Raw genomic sequence first — 24,254 nt, 5'->3', positions numbered from 1 at the left:
AAATTGACAGTGTTTCTTAGATAAATGAATAGCGTGTGAATGAATTATTACTTTTATATGAGACAGATGTACATTATGAACTTTAAATGATATTGACTATGCATGATAGAGAGATAATTACTTTGGCATTAATATGAGATATAATTTTATGTCATAATTGATCACGGTCTTTAAATGCACGTTTCCTCGTCCAACAGCTACATACACCACTTTGCAAAATAACATTAATTCATTAATTCATTAATTCATCGTCCGTCAGTCGTCCATTCATTCATTCATTCATTCATTCATTCATTCATTCATTCACTCACACCTTGTCAGTCAGTCACTCGATCGTCCGTCATTCATTCATTCATTCATTTATTAATTCATCCATTCATCCATTCATTCATTCATTCATTCATTCATTTACCCGTGAAGATCCAGGTTAGAAGAGGTCTTCAGCAACCCATGCTTGCTATAAAAGGCGACTATGCTTTTCTTTAAAAGCGACAAACGGGATCGGGTGGTCAGGCTCCTTGACTTGTTTGATGCATGTCAGGGTATCCCAAATGCTATGATCGATGCTCATGATATCAATCACTGGACTGTCTGGACCAGACTCGATTATTTACAGCTAGACCGCCGTCATATAGCTGGAATATTGCTGAGTGCGGCGTTAAAAAACAAACAAACAACAAAAAAACATTGTCCGTCAGACAATTGGTCGGTCCGTCCGTCCGTCGGTCGGTCGGTCGGTCGTCCATTCATTCATTCATTCATTCATTCATTCCAGCGTCAAGTCAACATGGCGAGTATTTGTGATTTCATCAGCTGATCTCTTGGGGGGGGGGGGGGGGGGGGGAGAGGGGCACGGGTGGCCCAGTGTCTATTCACAATCAACTATATTGGTCGGCCAGTCCCAATTTAGGATTACGTGGCTGTTAGCGGGCTTAGGATCTTGATCACAAACATGTTTCAATAAAATGAATATATATATTTTATAAAGTATATTCTGCTTTCGTTGACAGCCTGGGGGCAGGGTGGCCCAGTCGTCTTTGGTGCCGCGATTCGCTGTGCAGAGTTGCGTCCCTTGGGCACGCCAGAAACCTATGGTTGTGGGTTCGAATCCCGGTTCACCCCGATTATGTTTCTAGGTTTGTCAGCACCATACCCGTGCTCGTGGGTTTCACCGAAGTGGTAAACGTCTAAGACCTGCATCACTTTGGGCTTTCCTCCCACATTAAGCTGACACGCCGTGATATAACTGGAATAATGTTAAAAGCGGCGTTAAACCCAACTCACTCACTCACTCACTCTTATAGGCGAGACAGTCAAGTTGGTGTTACGCTCTCTCTCTCTGGCAGATATGTAGGCGGTAGCACAATACAGTGCCCCGTTTCACAAAGCGATCTTAACACATCGACGATCGTAAAGATCTGTTAGAGATAGGTCTTCCGACATTGTTAGCCTTAAAGGGTCACTCAGACGGCCTGATTCAGGATGGACTGGCTTTTTCGTGTGTTTTGAATGGTGACGTATACCGGAAGTGGAATACATTTTACAGACTGGCTTTTTCTGTTGAGCGCTGTGCACCACCGTTTAGTCTGTCATACAGACCCTGAAACAAATATATCCAATTATTATTAAACATATTTTATTGTCCAAAAAGACAAAGGGATTGGGCACAAGTGCACCACTTATTACCGCCTTCTCCCTATAAACAGTTAAACATAATATTGCAAAATGAAAGTGAACATTTTACAATTGTAGCTTGACAATTTGGAAACATAGTGCGCACTATATATATATATATATATATATATATATATATATATATATATATATATATATATATATATATATATATACATACAGTGCTCATATGAAGGATATGTACAATGTGCTGGAAAGTGAAGACAGTGTGCATCTCTTACATTTGCAAATGTTACACATTTTAGTGTTATATATAGATTTATAAATATTAATGATTAACAATTTTGAAACAATAATATGCTAGCTACTGAATCTGTTAGTCGTTTCTGTAAACTTGTGTACAGACAAGAATATTTTTTGTATTCAAGAAAACATTTAGGTTTGGGTTACCAAAAAGAATACTGTGTAGAGATTTTTGTCCTCCAGGATTATCCATAGCTGTCTCCCTAAAATCATCATATAAGGTACATTCGAAGATGAAATGAATGAATTTTCACAAGGAACTCCGCATTTACAGGAAATAGTATCAGATAAGTTAACACGAAACAGGTCGGAATTTAGTGTGCTACAATTGTGTCTCAATCTAGTGTGCAATATGTGCAATATCTAATGCAACTCCAGGCAAGTCTGTAATATTTGGGGGGCACGGGTGACACAGTCGTCTATGGCGCCGCAATTCGCTGTGAAGAGTTGTGTCCCTTGGGCACGCCAGAAACCTATGATTGTTGCTTTGTGTCCCGATTCGCCCCGATTATGTTTCTCGGTTTGTCAGCACCATACCCGTGTTCGTGGGTTTCACCGAAGTGATAAACGTCTGAGACCTGCATCACTTCGGGCTTTCCTCCCACATTAAGCTGACACGCCGTGATATAACTGGAATACTGTTAAAAGCGGCGTTAAACCCAACTCACTCACTCACTGTAATGTTTGGCAAGTCAAGAGATCTGAAAATGAAGAAAGTCTCTAGGCTCCTTTTTATTTTATTTTATAACCATAATTTAACAACTGTTTTTTTCTGTAAAATATGTTTATTTCAGAGACTAGATGTTAGTGTACATCCGGGCAACAAAAAACAACTAGGGCAACATTAATGAAGGAACGTAAAATAAAGTTCGTCTTGGAATTAATTAAAGAATATAGGCATATTCGCGGGAAGATAAATTTGACTCAATTTTGAAAACCATTGCTAGACTTTCTGCGATTTTAGTTTGGGCTATTTTGACTTCAAATTAATGATTTTACATGAACATTGCATATCATGGGCTCTAGAAGTTCGTTCGTCAAACCCGGGTCGCCTTTTTACAAACCCTGTCAAGCATAGAAAACCCACATCGCCTAAATATACTTATGTAATACGTGATGTCAGTGAGGTGTGTGTGTGTGTGGGGGGGGGGGGGGGGGGGGCACTCTCAGCCTACAAACGGAACGGCATGTGAAAACTACTGGTGTGTCTACCTCGCATAGAAGAAATTCCACAACAGTGTTTAAAGGAACAGTTACTAGAATGGGTCTGTAACTACAGCTGATAAAAATCGCATGTATGATAGTAAGCACATGTCTTGTTCGAGGAATGTACACATAAAAATCAACATAAATTAACAATATCTCATACATATGCTGTCATATTAAGCGCGTACAGCCATATACATAAACGTAGACGATGTCACGTGTCTTTGTAATAATTTGATAAAAAAATAGTAGAAGGCGTTAAGATATTATGGCTTCTGCTTGTATTTTAACTGATCACGTGTAAGTTGTTTGTTCCAGGAATGGAATATATATGTGTGTTTGTATTAAGATTTAATTTAAATATTATCATAACATGTTTTGTAATATTTTACTGTTGTATTTTAGACCTGTGAAGATCCGAGTTAGAATTGGTCTTTAGCAACCCATGCTTGTCGTAAGAGGCGACTAACGGGATCAGGTGGTCAGGCTCGGTGACTCGGTTGATGCATGTGTCGTATCCATAGGCATTGCGTAGATAGATGTTCATGATATCAATCATTCGATGACGTGATCCAGAATTTATGATTGGCCTTCAGCAATCTATCCCGACTAACGTGATCCGGTGGTCAGACTCGATGACTGGGTTGAAGCAGGTCATCGTATTCATAATATCAATCACAGAATTTCTGGATATTCGTTAAACAACAAACAAACAAACAAACAAGCTATACGTACGTGTATAGGCCCATTATAACCTATTGCGTACATGCATTCTATTTCACTGTACCCTAATTTCGCAAGTTAGCTCTTTAATCGTAAGGTTGACAGCTGTCAATTTCTCACATATATCGGTGAAATAAACACAGTGCTTTCATTCAGTGATTAACTCTGACGGATTACAGTAACGGAGTAACTTGCCAGCAATCTGTTCCCAAGGTAAAAAAAACCAGACGTAAGATGTAATTAATTTCAAGTATTGTTTTACTTAAAGCATAAATTAAATACAGTATATTATAGATATTATGTAACATCTACCATTCGAGGAGATCGTTTGGAGTTAGAATTGATCATCGTCAAAATATGCAGTTGTCAAAATGTGTACAGTACTTAAATGTTAGAGTGAGTGAGTGAGTATGGTTTTACGCCGCTTTTAGCAATATTCCAGCAATATCACGGCGGGGGACACCAGAAAATGGGCTTCATACATTGTACCCATTTCGGGAATCGAACCCGGGCCTTCGGCGTGACGAGCGAGCGCTTTAACTAGGCTACCCGACCGCCCCTTAAATGTTAGACCCGTGAAGATCCCGGTTAGAATAGGTCTTCAGTAACCCATGCTTGCCGTAACAGGCGACTATGATATTCGTAAGAGGCGACTAACCGGATCGGGTTGTCCCAGAAAATGCTTGAATAAACAGAACTATGCTCAGACGTTTAATGGCTTTTTTGGGGGGTAGATTATGGTTACAAGTTCTAAACTTACGTTTTCCTGTTTTCAAACTTTAGGCAACCATTTTTTATTATACTAATCATTGTACATTTTGAATACTTATCTCTCGCACTTGTCCAACACTTTAGATTAATGTTATTTAATTTTCCGTAGACTAAATGATTTAGATAAGTAGGATTTTTGAAAATTTGTGAAAACCAGATGTAGCTAAGTCCAAGTTCGTCAAAAGTTTGTTTGATGTATGTAATCCATTAATGTTTACATTTTCCAAATAGGTCGTCATTAAATAATAACTTGTATACAAGAAAAGATAATTCATATGATTTTCCGGAGAGTAATTTTGTCCAAAAATTTATCATTCCCATTTTAGCGATGTTTGATAGATGGAGTCTTCCAAGTTCCATGTACCATGAAATTTGGAATACATTTTCTTAAAAAATTAAGATATTTTAAAAACGCAAATAGACACCTTCTATAGAGTTGAGATGTTTTCAAATCCCCACATTTCGCATCCGTTGAGAACTGGTATAATCATACTGTCAAAAGCCAGTTGACTTGGAGGTGATAAATTTAACTTCGACGCCCCGGGTTGTACTCTAGGCACCGTATCACAATCTCCTTGAAAACAAGCATATTTACAGTTTAACCGTTTAAAACTTCAAAGAGATTGCCACTGTCTGGGTCATATCGTTATGAGTAAAGAGGGGCGTGGCAGTTAAAAAACATTTCACTGTCTGACAACTGGGTGTCTGACAATTGGGAAGGTAATGTCATTTGCAAATTGTTACTATGCAAACTTTTTTAGTTTCTGGTCTTCCTTCCACGCTTTGTTTAAAAACCAATCTGTAAGACACACTGATCCAGTACGGTGACTTTATTGGTAAGAATATATGTGTGAAAAGATGAACACTTCTTGAATACCATGTTTTGTTGACATGCTCCTTGTGAAAATTCCTTCCATTTCATCTTCGAATGTACCTTATATGTTGATTTTAGGGAGACATTAGCATATTAGTGTTTCCAAATTATTAATCATTAATAACGATAAATCTCTCACTATATATAACACTAAAATGTGTAATATTTGCATATGTATGAGATGCACACTGTCTTCACTTTCCAGAACATTGTACATATCCGTCATATATATATATATATATATATATATATATATATATAAAACTGATATAAAGAAGATAATGGACTAACGTGGACTTTATTATTTTATTATATCTTACATGTACACCGAGTGAACATTTACCTCATTTTGTGTGTGTGTATATATATATATATATATATATATATATATATATATATATATATATACACACACACACACACACACACACACACACACACACAAAAGTCCAAAGATGAGCTGTATAATTTACTCAACCGGTTTAACTATATATATGCTGTATCTGCTCAGATGAGTAAAGAAGGAAAGAAAAAACATAAAAATAAATAAATGAAAGAAAAATATAAAAAATTGACACACCAATTATGAACATTCAATTATGTTCTGAATCCCTTAACAAAGAAATCGCAAAAAAATATTGACTTTTTTTAGTGGACCACATACAATTGACATTTCATATTTCCGTTTTATCAAATGCTGATACGTCAATGTCACTGAAAGCAAAATATCAGATAATTAAAAAAATAGGTTGGTGAATAAACAGGAAATCGCCAATTTTAATTACAATTCCCATTAGCATACTTAATATGCATCAGCGGCCATAAAGGTTACGCTCTAGCCAAGATTACATATCGGGAACAAATTATGATTATGTCCGCGTTGTTGTTGTTCGAATTGAGAGAATACTTGATATTCTTACATGAATTTTTGTTCAATACATTAACAAAAGTTTATTATGTGAGCTCATTATTTCTGAAAGGACGAAAATGTAAAATAAGATTGTTCAGTTGAACACCGGATTATTTTATGTAGTTCCTACAAACGCGTGTTTAAGGGGAATAGCACATGAGAAAGACACTTGTCAATTAGCGCATGCGTAAAAGATTAATTCATCCGGGACCCGCTGCCTACGCGCGAAATGGAGTCGGACTGATTGCTTTCGACTGTTGGTAAGTTATTTATTTTATAAAACGCGTTTATATTAGCCTGGTTACTTCAGGATCGGAGTGTTCTAACACCATAGTATCTGACCACGTTACTGTCATCGCGGGATTCTCCCGGCGATCGCTCTATAAGCCTGCTGTTTTGACTGAAGTGAGGCCGTTGTTTCTGTTGGCTTTGGGCCAAGCCATTGAAAAAGTTCTGATGTTGTCTACGGCTTCCCACTATATTCCCGCGACAATTTTATGCACGATTGTAACTGTATTGTAAAGCTGTGACTTAAAATATCGAAAACACGCCCAACACAACACAACAGCACCATTGTTTACAATATCGGCACCTGAGTCTAGATGGTTGGATTACATGGAGGCGTGACGTCATACAATGACCTAGATTGGTGTTTGACACTGCCACTGTTATGGATACCTGAGTACAATTTCGTTTGAAATCTTGGGGACAGGGGCGATAGGCGACCATTGACGCTGTCTTGCTGCTCCTCATTTTCCTGTTCAACGTCAGCCTTGTAGGGTTATCTTTTCCAGTTTATTCGACCATTTGCAACGTAGTCGGTGATGCTTGATTGAAAAATGAGTTGTTCCAAGATGAATGAATCATGCAGTATTGATCGGATACGCACGACCTATTGCTTGCGACTAAAGGAATTGATTTTGTCAAAGAGAGAAATTGTGCCGCATATTCAAATCCCGGAGAGCACACATTGGCCAGCTGAACTGGGCTACACGGGTCAATACGGTCCTGTTTGAGGGAAAGTCTTGAATTATTGAGCTAGACATCATGACATTAGGCAAGAATATATTCAAGAACTACAAACAATTTTAAATATCATCAGGCGGGAATATATTCCAGGACTTCAAACAATATTTATGAAACACTCTTTTGGTTTTAATATTTTTTCAAATAACAGTGTGCAGCCCAAGGAACATGTCCAAAGACAGTAAAATGTCTGGTCGAGTAAGTTCATCTCAAAAAGAAAATCCCACATGAGTACAATGTGTGAAGTCCCTTTCTGGTTACCAAGCAGTAATATTGCCGGAATATTGCTAAATGCGGTGTAAAACCTCACTCACTCACAAAGAAAAGTTGTGTTTGAATTTAGGGGGTGCCATGGTCCATTGAGGTTTCAGATAAGATGCATATTGGCGTATCTCCCCCCCCCATATTCAAAACCCAATTACTTTCAATTAACTTGCAAACAGAACCGCATGTATTACATAAAATACTCTAATGTATCAAAACAGCACGCGGAAATATCCAATAAAGCTTTTTCAGCATGCATACAGCAGAGTTAATTTCCGAAACACAATTACGGGCTAATTTCCTTTCTGAGTCAAGCCTATATTTAGAACTGTTATATACATCTAAAACATTATTTAACTTTTTTAAGTCTCAAAATGTTTACACATTTTGGGAAAAAAACAATAGAGTGATGAATGGATGAGTGAAAAGATGTTGGTTACCCAATGAAAAATGTAATAAACCAATTAGAATAGAAACCGTAGAGTAAACACTCAATTGCTCTTAAAGTTATCAGGGGCTCTGGGTTTGCTCCAGTACTGAAAATCTGTTATCAAGTGACCCTCTTGTTATAAGTTGCTATGGCAATGCCACTTTCTTGTTAATTTTCGAACACTGAACGCTCATTTAAATGTCTCTACCTACTAAGAATGATACCCACATGTGAAGATACAGGTTAGGTCTTCAGCAAACCATGTTTTCCATAAGAGGCGACTAACGAGCTCGGGTGGTCAGGCTTGCTGACTTGGTTGATGCATGTCATCGCATCCCAGTTATGTAGATCGATGCTCATGATGTCAACCACTGGATTCCCTGGTCTGGTCCAGACTCGATTATTTACAGACCGCTGTCACATAGCTGGAATATTGCTGAGTGTGAAAAGAGTGAATTAAGAAAAATCCTGGAATAGATGGCAACAACTGGTTTAACATGTTTAAGTACCAAATGGAGCCCAGTGGAGAAAATGTATTAAATACCTGGCATGCAGAACAAAATAGGAATTTTATCATGTCTAAATCAGTGTTTGAAGATAAGGTAGGGCCTAGTGTCCTTTGTGTTTGCTAAAATAAGATTCTACATGCCTTAATTTTCAACTTTTAACACCGTGTCTGGATGCTGTTACTTGGAAGGTTAATTTCGACGACTGTTCATCATGTTTATGATGAGATGGCTTGTTGAGCCAGAGTGTGACCTGATTGCCATACCATGACCTGTAATTGACCTGACAATTTACTTTCAGTGACCTAACTTTCTTTTTCCTTGTGTAGATCTGTTGGGTCTTATCTATGCTGAGGTTGAATCTGTCTACTGAAGTGATTGATGATAATAATATCGAGCGTTTCATCACCTGCACCTGTTGAATGTAAAGTTTGTTTAGTACCCGTGTTACAAAAGAAAAATGTAAAAAATGCTGTGATTTAATTACAGTGATCCCTCGCTATTGGGCTCTTCGATAAAGCGCTACCTCGGTTACTACGTGTGGTTTCGCATGGCTCCCAAAATTTATGTACACTTTTAATACTGAGAGTTTTACACAGCTGTGATTGTATTGTTGTTCGTTGTTCATTTGCACATAACGCTTCTCATTGCATAATCAATCGTTTATCGCTGAATGGAGTTCTAAAAATCTGTTTGAAAACATCTGCAGCAAGTCCCGGAAATACGATTGTTCTGCTAGTTAACTTTTCACACTGTACATCCTTTGATCTTAGAAGCGCATGCATGCAATAAAAGAGAACCACAAGTGAAGTTTATTTTCTTAATTAGTGGGCAATCCAATTTGAGGCGACACTGTCAACTCACATGTAGTTGCTGTCACAACACGACGGTCATTCCTTTTGATTCCGATCAAGTAACCGTATCAAACCAATTAATCTGGCTGGAATGTGTATCTATATTTGCATGAATGTGTATGAATGCGAGTAGTGCTGGTCAAAACTCTTGTTTTCCGTATTTTAAGCAACATGACCAATCAATGCCACTGAATCACTCTGTACTTGTGTAATGAATTGTGATTGGCTCTTCTCTCAGAGCGTCTGTTACTACCATTATCGATCGATATTTTCATGTAAGTAGACTACATTCACATTGAATGTGACAGTTAAGACTTGTAAATGATAACAAACGGTGAAAACATAATGGTTATGTATATATATTTTTACACTATGAACGGTAAACAACTTGTATCATTGCAATGTGCGAGACAAGGGAAAGATCGTGTGATTGGCCGAGCGTGCTCCCCCGCCTCGGCCTCGGTTAAACGGCTCATCGTCTATAACGCCCACCAATTATTTGGACCCCATTGGTAGCGTTGTAGCGAGGGACCACTTTATTTTGAATTTTTTTTAAATAATTTATATTTTTGTGTCTCATGGTAAATCAGTAAAAGAGAAGTAATATGTTATAAAATACAAGAGGGGCGGTCGGGTAGCCTAGTGGTTAAAGCGTTCGCTCGTCACGCCGAAAACCCAGGTTCGATTCCCGACATGGGTAAAATGTGTGAAGCCCATTTCTGGTGTCCCCCGCAGTGATATTGCTGGAATATTGCTAAAAGCGGCGTAAAACCGTACTCACTCACTCACTCACAAATATAAGATAAGACTCAAAACCTATCTTTTCACCAAATATTTCTTGGAGTATTGAGGCTTTGTGTTTTCCTAGCTGTGTAATGTCTCCTTTTTGTGTAGACTCAAATCAAGCGCTTTTGAGCAGTTCTTCGAACTGGATACCAGCGCTTTATAAATCTGTAGTTATTATTATTATGACAATGGATAAATCGCAAAGAACAATGAAGAACAAGGCATGCTTTATTTCATAATAAGACATTGAAATATCATGATGTCATTTCTCGAAATTCGAAGCTGCACTCGCAACTCGAAGTCGTAAACTGGACAACATTGATTTTTAGAGGGAGGTGTCTAGTGGGTTGTTGCCTGTAGATGTAGCCGGGCAACGTAGATATACGCAATAGTATCGAGAAATAAAATGTTGTAGTGCAGCAAGGGGTCCCCCTTCCCTTCCCCCCCCCCCCAAACATTCATTCATCCATCCGCCTACCCATTCAACCATCCATACACTCAGGGTTAGAATTGAACAATAGCCTGCAAGCCCAGGGCTTGTATAGATTCCTGCGGGCAAGTACAAATTTTCAAATTTCCCAATTGTTTTAACATTACAAGGTGGCGGTCGGGTAGCCTAGTGGTTAAAGCGTTCGCTCGTCACGCCGAAGGACCCGGGTTCGATTCCCGACATGGGTACAATGTGTGAAGCCCATTTCTGGTGTCCCCCGCTGTGATATCGCTGGAATATTGCTAAAAGCGGCGTAAAACCATACTCACTCATCCCAATTGCGTGGATCGATGCTCATGATATTAATCACTGGATTGTCTGGTCCAGACCCGATTATTTACAGACCGCCGTCATATAGCTGGAATATTGCTGAGTGTGGCGTTAAACAACAAACAAACAACTAACAAAAAAACATTAAAAATAGAAACATTCCTTTGTCATATTTCAAATCTAATTGTTTCTTTACATTGCCTGTACTGTGATTAATCAACATGATCAAACCACCTTTAATATTCCCCGTGAACATTCAGGTTTCATCACTGCATTAAGCGTATGTTACTAAGCATTGTTTGTTTATCTGCAACAAAATAAATTAATAGTATTTTTGTAAGGGTAGTATCACTGATCCCGCTGGCTTTTGAAACTCTAAGAATTACCAGTCCCCCCATAATTTTTGTCAGTCCCAACTTCAACAAATAAGAAACCGATGAAAATTACCTTGTTAAAGTTGTTATAATTCTTTCAACATCATGCTCATTGCAATGACGTCATCTCTGAAATTACTTAGTTAGATCTTCACATCATTCACACAAAGTTCAGTCACAATTTTCTCTTCTTTTTTTTGGTAATATTTCAAGACTTTTTCACTACAAATATACTTTTAACCTCAAAGCAGATGTTATTTCCTAGCCCTTAGAATTGACAAATTGAAACCTTGATGGTTACAGACAAGCTGACTTATATGAATATCACAGATTTATAAGCTATGTTATTTGTTGGTCAACAGGGACTGGCAGTCACATGAATAACCGGTCCGAGCCTAATTTTAAGGGTAAAAAACACAATTACCAGAAACAGGAACATTGAATATTGCTTGGGGATGATAGCTTAACATGCTTGGTAATAATTAAATAATGTTAAAGTCACAGCTACTTTGACAAATAATTTAGGAGTGAAATCTGTTCATCGCTCTTCAAATATGTCGGTCAACAGCTTGTAAATCGATTTATTTTGTTACGGGTCAGGTTTGATTGGCTGTGGCGAATGTATTGTCACCATATTTTACCCTTCAGTCCTATAGTACTACGTGTGAATGAACTTGTTTCAAGAGACTGTTATTGTGGTAGTCATTGTAAACAGAGCGTGTTGACATGGAAATGACAAAAACACTGCTTCTTGCCTCTGTGCCATATCGAGCTCCACTGAGCACGTCCTCCAGCTAGTGTTAAATAATGTTTATTCGAAGGATGCACTAGTAACCAGATTCGATGTTTTGATAACGCTTTCACAACCACTACTCTAGTTAGAACATTGATAACGCTTTCACAACCACTACTCTAGTTAGAACATTGATAACGCTTTCACAACCACTACTCTAGTTAGAACATTGATAACGCTTTCACAACCACTACTCTAGTTAGGACATTGATAACGCTTTCACAACCAATACTCTAGTTAGGACATTGATAACGCTTTCACAACCACGACTCTAGTTAGGACATTGATAACGCTTTCACAACCACGACTCTAGTTAGAACATTGATAACGCTTTCACAACCACTACTCTAGTTAGAACATTGATAACGCTTTCACAACCACTACTCTAGTTAGAACATTGATAACGCTTTCACAACCACTACTTTAGTTAGAACATTGATAATGCTTTCACAACCACTACTCTAGTTAGAACATTGATAACGCTTTCACAACTGTAACTGACTGGATATATGACTGTTTCTATACGAATGTGTCTACCTGTAATGTGACCCTTCATCAATACCTCATTTATAAATCATTTGGCAGGGCTCAAAGTTGCTAATTTTTAATTTGTCTACTGTCTAAAATTCAGTGGTAGCCAAACGACTACCTTGAAAAATATCTTGTGGCGACTAAATTCTATTGCTACTAGGGCTGTTACAATTCACTCGCGTATTTGGTGAATCAAACCGTAGCCATTCATGAATTGAATTCGTTATTCATGGCCACTAGAATGAAATATTTATGAATATGCAAGCATATGCATTTACATGAAAAATTTACCCATAAGAACATATTTTATGCATAGATTTCTTCATAAGACAACAGTCTTATACTATTTAATTTGACAGTATTGTGGTCACTGGTCATTGTTGCATTTGAGCAGATACTAGTACCTGGATAAGTGCAGTATATAAATGAATAATATATTAAAAATTAACAAACCATGTCAAATAATTCATGTTGTTGCCTCACTGAACATGCTGAATATGACAGATATTACATCCACTGCTGACTAGTTATTGTATTCGTGAATTAATATTCTTATTCATTACCCTATATTCATGATACGAATCGTATTCGCCTCATAGTGTATTGACTGTATTCGTTGCAGCCCTAATTGCAACACATCTTTAGACACGAAAATAAACGTCTGCTACTAATTGTACTCGCAAATAATTCCTCCTAAAGTCAACAATGAGCCGAAATGTATAAATATTAATGTAATTAGTATTTTATTCTAGTTGATAGTTTATTGGGTAAACAAGGATATGCCTATATAATCTACTAACATAAATTGCATCATTATTTGAGTCACAAATAACAAAACTCAAGTACAGTTTCCACTAATATACAATAATAGTTATTTGATTAAAGATAATTGCTCCCTACACTATTGGCTTGACTTCTTAATTTTACCACTGGCTACCTGGAAAAAAACTTGTAGCTGTATGGCTACTTGGTAAAAAATTAAACTTTGAGGCCTGTTTGGTTGGCCAACGATAAACATTGAGAGATATTTTTGAGATATTAGACCATTGAGAAGAGCACCTACCTTGTCAGTGTAAATCTAGACACAATTTCTCTATTCTTCTGTAATGGCGACTTTTCGGTAAAGATTTGCCAGCGTTAACTAACAAGGATTTATCTAGCATTTTAAAATAAGTGCAGACAGATTGAGGAAAAAAAGTTTTGTTCGAAATTTGGGATCTTCTTAAAAGTCATGATTGTGTAACTTCGGGGGTATTTTAACATTCCATTCAATGGAAACAATTACATTACAATTTCATCTTGTTTGTTGGTCCTGTTTTGTTTGTTTGTTTGTTTGTTTGTTTGTTTGTTTAAAGCCGAACTGGCAATATTCCAGCTATATGACAGCGGTCTGTAAATAATCAGATCTGGACCAGACAATCCAGTGATTGGCATCATGAGCATTGATCTACGCAGTTGAGATATGATGACATGCATCAACCAACTCAATGAGCCTGACCACCGTTAGTCGCCTCTTATGACAAGCATAGTCGCCTTTTACAGCAAGCATTGGTTGCTGAAGACCTATTCTACCCCGGATCTTCCATGTCTGTTGTTCCTGTTATCAGTGACAAACAGGTCGCCTTTGCAAAGCAATAAATTTGTTATTACCCTCAGAACATGATTTGAAAAAAATGTTTTATTTCAATTGGGAGTTGTTGCCGAGACTTGGGCCTAATGTTCCTCTTAGCTGGTCTAGATATATCTACGACTTCCTCATGGATATAGCTCACTAGAAAAAGAATGGGTACATTTTCAGATTTATATTGTATTTATTTATTTATTATTGTATATATTTTTTTTAAATATGCAAAAGAAATCACCATGACCCATGAAATCACCTTGTTTTTTTACTTGTGTGCAAATATGCATAAAAAATTTCAACTGTATAACAACACTCAGAGCTCCAGATAAGCTGCGTATCTGCGTAAAATACGCATCAGACATGCAGAAATACGCAGTAAAATATAATCCAAGCTTATCAAATACGCAACAAACATTACAGATATGCTACAATAATAAAACTTGTGCATATCATCATTACTGATACCCAATGATTTTAAAATGCGTGGGTAAAATACCCACATCACCAAAAGCTTATCTGGAGCTCTGACACTGTTTAAAATTACCCAATGCATCTCTATTTGTTCACAGATCTTTAGTTGCACACATTCATGAAGTCAACTGAATTAAATAATGCCTATAAAAGTAGCAAAAAAATCTAGTCATGTGTAAAAATACCCACTAGACTCTACCCAACGGAGTAAAAACATTGAAAAGGGAAATATCCAATCTCATCCCTGTATGTTATCATTATAAGGATCAGTAGACTAAAACTGTTAGTTTCTAACGCTGCCATATAATAACACTAAACATACAAAAATAAACTGAAAATGATGTTAAGAATCATTTTGGGCCAGTAGTCTCAAAAGTATTTGGCAAAAGCTGATTAAACAAGAACTCTTGAAAAAATCCAAGTATAAATGCTAAATCATGACTGAACCCAGATGAAGAGAAGTGATATATTTTTTCACTATTTTCTGATTAGGATATACATATGATTCTACAGGACATATTGGAGGCAGTAGACTCCATTTTTTAGCACTGTGTGGTTCTACCTCAGTTCCACCAACACCTGCTTGGAATGGGGCTGTCGAGAGTCTATATTTAGAAACCAGGACGCCTAGTCCCATGTTGTATTGATCAGAAAGCAGTTTAGAGGCGGTATGGATTTGGAACCCGTATGGTGCATGCACGTCCCTCTATAGAGACATGGAGCCACTGTTAATATCATTCAGTGTATTGATTACAAAACAGTGTCAATATCAGTCTGTCTCCACTCATTACCATTCTCTGAAGACACTTTGTGATTAAGTGATAAGGCAAAAAGGTGTATATTTCATCCTGAGCCATGTTTATTGCGTTTTTCGCATTGTGGGTGTTAGCTACAGATAAGACTTGATCTCCTCTCAAGATCTTTGGGATAGATTTCTTGATGATGTCTGTGGATAAGTGACTATTATTATGCTTCTGGTTCAGACTGGTGGCGAAAGTCGTGTTATATTATTGTTTTTGCTTTTGGTTGACCTGTGAAGATCTGGTTTAGAATTAGTCTTCAGCAACCCATGCTTGTCATAAGAGGAAATAATGGGATTGTTGTCAGGCTCGCTGACTTGGTTGATGCATGTCATCATATGCCAGTTGCGAAGATCAATGTTTATGATGTTAAACACTGGATTGTCTGGTCCAGACTCGTTTGTTTACAGATCAACATTATCCTGAAAGTGAAACTAGTCTAGTAAAATTATGTAAGCTCAACTAATAATATACCGTGTTTGACGTAATAAGCGTCCAGTGCTCTCTCAAAATTAGAAATAGGGGGCTCTTATTAGAATATAATTTTGGTGAGAAAAAAAAACAGAGTTGAAAGATCGTAAATTTTGTGGTTTATGCTGACAGCCGAAAATGATACAAAAGAAGAATCTGTGTGTATTATACAGATAGATATATTTTCCAGAATTTTATTGCCCATAATTAAGGGTGCATATAACACACGAGTGCATATTATACACGAATAAATAAGTCTTGTGCACATTGATCAATTGGAAGGGGTGCTAATTGGGATTGTTCACAAGTCGGGGCGGTCAGGTAGCCTAGTGGTTAAAGCGTTCGCTCATCACGCTGAAGACCCGGGTTCGATTTCCGACATGGGTACAATGTGTGAAGCCCATTTCTGGTGTTCCCCGCTGTGATATTGCTAAAAGCGGCGTAAAACCATACTCATTCAATTGTTCACTAGCCAATATATCAGCAAATATCGTCGTGGGTGCTTATTACATTGAATATGGTTGTCCATATAATACCATTAAGATGATCTGGAAAAGTGCTAAGATGAGGCTGGTACTAATAATCTCAAAAGTTTTTAGCACAGACTCTGTACATTAATGATATCCTATACCAAATATTCTTGGTCAAATCTTCATGTACAAGGCTTTGTATGGTTTGGAGGCTCAACATTGGCCTCGTATGTTTGGAATAATTCTCAGAAAGGGCCTCATGATTCTTTGGTGCCATCATGGAGGATCAATGCCAATGTTCACCAAGAACCAAGGCTCGTCAATTTCTGTCGATGCCTATTGCTTCGGTTTGAAAACCAGACAGACACTGACGGGCAACCAACATCGCCAATCAATTTCCATCCTTCAGATATCAGTCTAAATACCCACATAGCATTCTGGGGAAATCAAATATAAAAAATCAGCAGGGCATGATATTGAAACAATTGAATTTCATTTGTTGATCAGTGGAGAGGAAATGGTGGTGGCTTATGGTGAAAGTGATCAAATTTGTATGAGTGTTTGGGTATAGGAAAGCATCGGTACATTGATCGACATAGGCTAAGCGCTCGCTGACGCATGTATACTTGATTGATTTTACAGGGAGACGCTTATCGAAACTGATACCATGGTATACACTGTAACTGGGTTTGAAATTCAGAGTGTAAGTCAGGGGTCTGTCATTAACATGTTTTTTAAGGTAAAAATTTAAATGGTCTTTTGATTTAAATACTTGTTAATACAGAAGAAACACTGGAGGAACCCAGGTCTCCCTTTCCAACACTGCTATGGTAGTCGGTGCCAGAAGGTTTTGCGTCTGCAAGACCGAACTTGTCTATCAGGCTCCTTTCATGTTGATTTTGATGTTATATCATACTATTATTAGTCCAGGCGTTTTATATTTTTCGGATTACCGACCTGCCGACTCAAATTTTTGAGAAAATGTAAAAATAAATCAGATTTCCATTTTTCTTTTCGCCGATAGCCGCATAGGCAGTTATTTTATTTGTTATCATCACCTTTTAATAAAAAAACATATGAATTCCCCGTTGTCAACTAGTAAAGAGATACATAATCGATCTTTGTTGATCTCGAAGCCGTACATGAATAGCCTCCCTTGACAATAGTTTGTGTTGTAAGTGGTAGAATTTTTATTTTTACAAGGGGCTTTATCGTCACATGGCGGTCTTTTGAGCACAGAATATGTTCATAAAGTATGCCAGAGGCATTCTGCATTAAATAAAATGCATCCGGCTTTTTGCTCTTTTCTTTTTTTTCTGTTTTTTTTTCCCCATCCTCCAAGCCTGGACTGCTAGTTCTTACTAGACCGAACATGCCCGTTGGTTTCATGAAAGTGGTAAACATCTGAGACCTATGGTCGAGGGTTCGAATCCTGGTAAGCTTATTGTAGCCTATTTCCTCGTGTTCTCGTCGGTGACCCGTGAAGACCTAGGGTAGAATAGGTCTTCAGCAACCCATGCTTGCCGTAACAGGCGACTATGCTTGTCGTATGAGGCGACTAACAGGATCGGGTGGTCAGGCTCTCTGACTTTGTTTAAGCATGTCATCGATCCCAATTGCGTGGATCGATGATCATGATATCAATCACTGGATTGTCTGGTCCAGACTCGATTATTTACAGACCGCCATCATATAGCTGGAATATTGCTTACTGCTGACTAGTAAATAGAGGTGACTATTGGCTTGGACCCTGGACCCTGGACCCTGGACCCATCAAGCAACAAAATTGTGTTAGAGGCTGCATTTGGATAAATGACCCATTGGCACAAATTCCCTGAATATCACCGTTTGATTTCTTCTGTGTGTTCGTGTTAAAGATTATACATATCACGATAAGTTAGATCTGCCTAGATAGTAAAATCAGGATGAAAGCGGTTCCATACATGACCCGAGATAAGACAGCCAGTGTCACCCAGTGAAATCTGAGGCTATCTGAACTTCTATCAGGACATGATACAATCTAACAAAGTCAAAGTTAGGCATTTTCTCAAGCAATGGGAATTCTTCATAGTTTTCCAAATTAAGCAAGAAAGTCAAGAGAAGGAGTCTCTTGTTGTAACCCATAGTTTTACACTGGTAGAATCGAACAGTTTCAGTCCACTAGTCATTATAATGATAACATATAGCAAGTCCCCTAAAAATGGCAAATTTCTACTAGTCCTTATGATACCTGTACTATTGGGCAGTTTGGCCAGGACTACAGGACTAGTGCCAATTTCTAACCCTGGTTTTATGGTTAATACCATGATCTATGACTTGTGAAGATCTGGGTTGGAATTGGTCTTTACCTACCAATGCTTGTCATAGGAGGCGACTAACGAGAACAGGTGGTCAGGCTCGCTGACTCAGTTGTGCACGACCATGGATGACATCGAATCCCAGTTGCATAGATTGATGCTCGTTATTTCCTCCTTCGGCTTTTGTTTTGGAGGCTAAAGGCTCAGTCCATCTCAGTACCTCCACCAGGACGCGGATATTGTGATGCAACGATGATCTTGTCTCTACGCTATCATGTTTTATTTCACCTGGAGATTTCAAGACTCTGAACACTAACGCAATAGGATATGCTGTGTGTTATGATAACTGATCCGAGGAATGTGAAAAGCACATAGCAGGACTCAAAGTTGGGACCTAATTTTCAATTTGTCTACTGTCTAAAATTCAGAGGTAGCCAAATGACTACTTCGAAAAATATCTTGTGGCAACTAAATTCTATTGCTACACATCTTTAGACACAAAAATAAACATGTCTGCTACTAATTGTACTTGCAAATAATTCCTCCTAAAGTCAACAATGAACCAAAATACATTAATATTGATGTAATTAGTATTTTATTTTAGTTGATAGGTTATTGGATAAGCAGGGATATGCCTATATAATCTACTAACAAATTGCATCAATGTTCGAGTCACAAATAACAAAACTCAAGTACAGTTTCCACTAATATACAATAATAGTTATTTGATTAAAGATAATTTCAAATGCTTTTGGGGGGCACGGGTGGCCCAGTTGTCTAAGGCGCCGCGATTCGCTGTGCAGAGTTGCGTCCCTTGGGCATGCCAGAAACCTATGATTGTGGGTTCGAATCTCGGTTCACCCCGATTATGTTTCTAGGTTTGTCAGCACCATGCCCGTGCTCATGGGTTTCACCGAAGTGGTAAAACGTCTGAGACCTGCATCACTTCGGGCTTTCCTCCCACATTAAGCTGACATGCCGTGATATAACTGGAATACTGTTAAAAGCGGCGTTAAACCCAACTCACTCACTCACTCACTCACTCAAATGCTTTTGTCTACCTACACTATTGGCTTAACTTCTTAATTTTACCACTGGCTACCTGGAAAAAAATACTTGTTGCCATACGGCTACTTGGTAAAAATTTAAAGTTTGAGGCCTGCTTGGACACTGCCGACAAGCTTCTATTTTAAGTTGAGCCGACAGAGCCATTGAAAAAATCACAGAAGTGGATGAAATTGTGCTATACCAGTGTTCTAGTTCCCTAGTTAGAACTGTTTTCTGTTGTTATAGATCTGAAATTCGAAGTCAGTAACTTGAAGTCACTGTCGTCTTTGAGCTCAAACTGTAACTCTCTTTTTGTTATTTTCAATTTGGCATGTTGATTGTGTTTGAAGTTGACCATTCCCTGGAGAAATATGTAGTTGCTGGAAATATTACCTAATTTCTTTGTTCATAGATTTATTATTTTCCCCAGGGCGGGGGGGTGGAGGAATCTGGATTAGAATCAATCCCCCATCGTAAGAGGTGCAGAGCTCCAGATAAGCTTTTGGTGTTGTGGGTATTTTACCCATGCATTTTTAAATCATTGGGTATCAGTGATTCTATCTGGGTATTCAAATTTCTGTGACCCACTAGTTTTTACACTTGTGGGTATTTAAGTTGAATATTTAAAAACACTATTCATCTAGTCCCTGCAAACTGGTGTTGTGTGGGTTCGAGAGCTTTATAGGACTCAAAAATACCACAATACTTCCACAAGAAAGTGTGATGGCAAATGATCATGATCTAACTGTCATCGTGGAGTTTGGCAAGGTTGACGGAATGCCCGTTTATAATTTCAAAATAAGTTGGTGATTTGCTAATCGAATATGCAGGGTTACTTCACAATATTTTGATGATACGCACAAGTTTTATTTTTGTACTGTATTTGTAATGTCCGTTGCGTATTTGATACACTTGGATTTTATTTTACTGCATATTTCTGCATTTCTGATGCGTATTTTACGCAGATACGCAGCTTATCTGGAGCTCTGAGGTGACTCTTAGTTGATTGGATGGTCAAGTAAGGTATGTCATTGTACCCTGACAATATCAATCACTGGATTATCTGGTCCAGACTCGATTATTTACAAGCTGCTGTCTAATTGTTGGAATATATATATCTTGGTATCCCAGTTTCGTCAATCGGTGCTAAAGATGTCAATCACTGGATTGTCTGGTCCACACTTGATTATTTACAGACCGCCGTCATATGTCTGGAATATTGTTGCATGCGGCGTTAAACAACAAATAAACAAACAAATCAAAGACTAAATGATCATGTGGACAGTGGTCACCATTGATGGACACCCATAACTGCTCTTGATGCGTTTAAGGTACTATGAATATAAGGACGCAGGATATTTTTTTTCTGCCTGCGTTCTCTATATTTGTGCATGCTGGATGCACATTGTGTGTCATGGTCCTTTTCAGCATGTTCAGAACTCAGAACAGGCCTCAAAGTTGCCACTAGAATGGTCGCCAATGCGACCTTAATTTCAATTTGTTTACTGTCTAAACTTCATTGGTAGCCAAATGACTACCTTGAAAAATATCTTGTGGCGACAAAATTCTGTTTCTACACATATACCTATATGCAAATAATTCCTCCAAAAGTCAACAATGAAGCACAATACATAAATATTAATGTAATTAGTATTTTATTTTAGTTGATAGTTTATTGGATAAGCAAGGATATGCCTATATAATCTACTAACAAATTGCATCATTGTTCAAGTCACAAATTTTTATAACAAAACAAAAGTATAGTTTCCACTAATATACAATAATAGTTATTTGATTAAAGATAATTTCAAATGCTTTTGGCTACCTATACTATTGGCTTGACTTCTTAATTTTACCACTGGCTACCTGGAAAAAAATACTTGCATGGTTAATTTAAACTTTAAGGCCTGCAAAATGTCAGACCTGGAACGAGTTCTGGAGCTGGAAGTCCAGACCCCAGCACCTCTGTTACTTCAGACAAAGGTTATTCAAATGATAATTGAACAATAATCGTCTGGACTGTGTTCATGATGCTGACTCAGGTGTAACGTGAGGCAGCAGCTTCGTCATGGAAGTTGCTTTGACATTTTTGGATTTATGAATAAATTAAAAAACTGTTCTTTTCACAAACAAACAGAATCGCTGCAGAAATCTTTTTCCTTGTTGTACAGCAGAACGGATGTGGCATAAACGCAAGTGGATGAATCACTGACTTTCATTCATGTTTGTTCTAAAAATATTGCTTAGGAAATAAAAACAGAATTTGCCCGGGATGCAGATGAGTGTCCACCTTCTCCTCGAGGATGACAGGGTTGTCTGGTTCACTTCCCTGGATTGTACTTGTCTAGCATTGTGTCTAGTGTCTAGCATTGCCTAGCATTGTCTATTGTCTAGTGTCTAGCATTGTGTCTAGCATTGTCTAGTGTCTAAAGCATTGTGTCTAGTGTCTATAGCATTGTGTCTAGTGTCTAGCATTGTCTAGTGTCTTGTGTCTAGCATTGTGTCTAGCATTGTCTAGCATTGTCTATTGTCTTGTGTCTAGCATTGTGTCTAGCATTGTCTAGCATTGTCTATTGTCTAGCATTGTCTATTGTCTAGCATTGTTTAATGTCTAGCATTGTGTCTAGCATTGTCTAGTGTCTAGCATTGTGTCTACTGTCTGGCATTGTGTTAAGTGTCTGGCATTGTGTTAAATACACCCCAGTGTACCGATTATTTGATAGGAGATAGTTAAAACTCAGTACAGTGTTAAAAATTTGCACAAGTCCTATAGTCCTTGCCAAACTGCCCAAACAGCTTAGGTATCATAAGGACTAGTAGAAATTTACCCTTTTTAATTTTATTTAATGTTATTATAAGGAATGGGACTTTACTGCACTTAATATGAAAATGATAAAGTTTTTAATTCACTCCAAGGATGAGAAAGTGTTAATCTATACAATATATGCATATGTGAATGTTCAATATCCCAGGCAAGCTGCTACGCCATCTGTTCCCTGTTCTCAACCTTGCCGTGACATATTTACTGTTTGTTTTCAAGCTGTGTTGACATACTGGGGTCAGAGGTGGTCACACTTGTTAACAATGGGGGTAGATTACCAAGTGATCCTGGCCCGGGGCAGGACTTCACTCTATTCAGATCTGATGGTGTCACTGACAGGGTACTCTAGGCTTGTTGAGAGCTGTCAATCGTCTTGCTAATTGATGGGAGGGTTAATGACTTTTTTCTATGATGTTTCGGCTGCGTTTTGCTCATGAAATAGTTATACATGCTGGTAGCGTATTTTGATGGATTATTTTGTTTCTCCAGGACTCTTGTGTGTGGATATATTAGTTTATCTTATATTTTGGGTTCTTACTGGAATTTAGTGCACCGTGACCATGGCGACAGAGGAAAATATTAGGAGTGAGAATGTTCAATATTAAGGTACAGTGTTTAAAGTTAACATGAAAGTCGAGGGGTCCTTGTGATAATCTTCATATATAAGCTAAAGAATTTGGTGTCGCTAGATTCAGACTGCATTTGGGGACTGAACAATGGTCTTTGGAAGGGGATGGAGAACTTTGTTCTCTGGAAGTGCTGAATGTCTAAACCATATTGTGCTCTGAAAACTCATGAAATTGTTTGGTTGCTATATTCAGAGAAAATAATTATTGTGTAGCAGTGACCGAAAGTAATTTTTTTTTCTAACAATAATGCCTACATAATATTTGATTCTTTGTATTTTTGTAATATATTTTTTAGTGAACTGAGCGTAATATTTTTTTATTTCATTTATTAGCGATCTCTATTTTTGAGAACAGGTTTTTGACTGTTGTAAGCTATAATACTGAAATCGTTCATCTTTGGATGTTTCTGCCTGGACGGTAATTGATTTTAAAATCGTGAAACCTTAAAAGGAAAAAAATAATAGATTTCATGGTTGTTGGGAAGCCCAGTTCGCCACACAGAAGATTTAAGAATGCATTTGTGCTGAGTACTTGAAAATTTGCTGTCATTGGCTTTTGAAGTTTTCAAACCCCACTAGCCAAAGAACAAGCAATTACGGTGAAGGGCAAACCACTATCCAGGCAAGATACTGCCTTGGAGTGTCCTTGACCCATGTTCTCATCGCCTCCCACGCGGCTCTGCTCTCCTAAGCAGTTCAATTCACGCGCTCACTAAGAGAATCTAAGGGAAGCGATTCTGCAGTAATGCTTCTGAAAAAATTCCCCATTTGCAGATTACAGCTAAAATCTTTGTGTGTCATAATTTAAGTAGCTGGAGAAATTTGCGGTTTCTGGAGGTCATTACGAGGTCCAGTGGATTGGAAGAGTTTGAAATCGAG

The 24,254-nt window shown here is 37.8% G+C and overlaps 1 protein-coding gene across 1 annotated transcript in view; it reads left to right on the top strand.

Annotated features, from left to right (window-relative positions):
- Positions 1–6,624: 6,624 nt before the first annotated feature.
- LOC139461004 (CTD small phosphatase-like protein 3) overlaps positions 6,625–24,254 on the top strand; it is a 50,668-nt gene continuing 33,038 nt past the window's right edge. Inside the window, exon 1 of the mRNA XM_071242471.1 lies at positions 6,625–6,682. The gene's annotated coding sequence lies outside the window, so the exon portion shown is untranslated. The remainder of the gene's footprint in view (positions 6,683–24,254) is intronic.

Source organism: Haliotis cracherodii, unplaced genomic scaffold, assembly GCF_022045235.1.
Source record: "Haliotis cracherodii isolate W230 unplaced genomic scaffold, xgHalCrac1.p SCAF_14, whole genome shotgun sequence".
Classification (NCBI taxonomy): domain Eukaryota; kingdom Metazoa; phylum Mollusca; class Gastropoda; order Lepetellida; family Haliotidae; genus Haliotis; species Haliotis cracherodii.
This window is presented reverse-complemented; position numbering and strand designations above follow the sequence as displayed.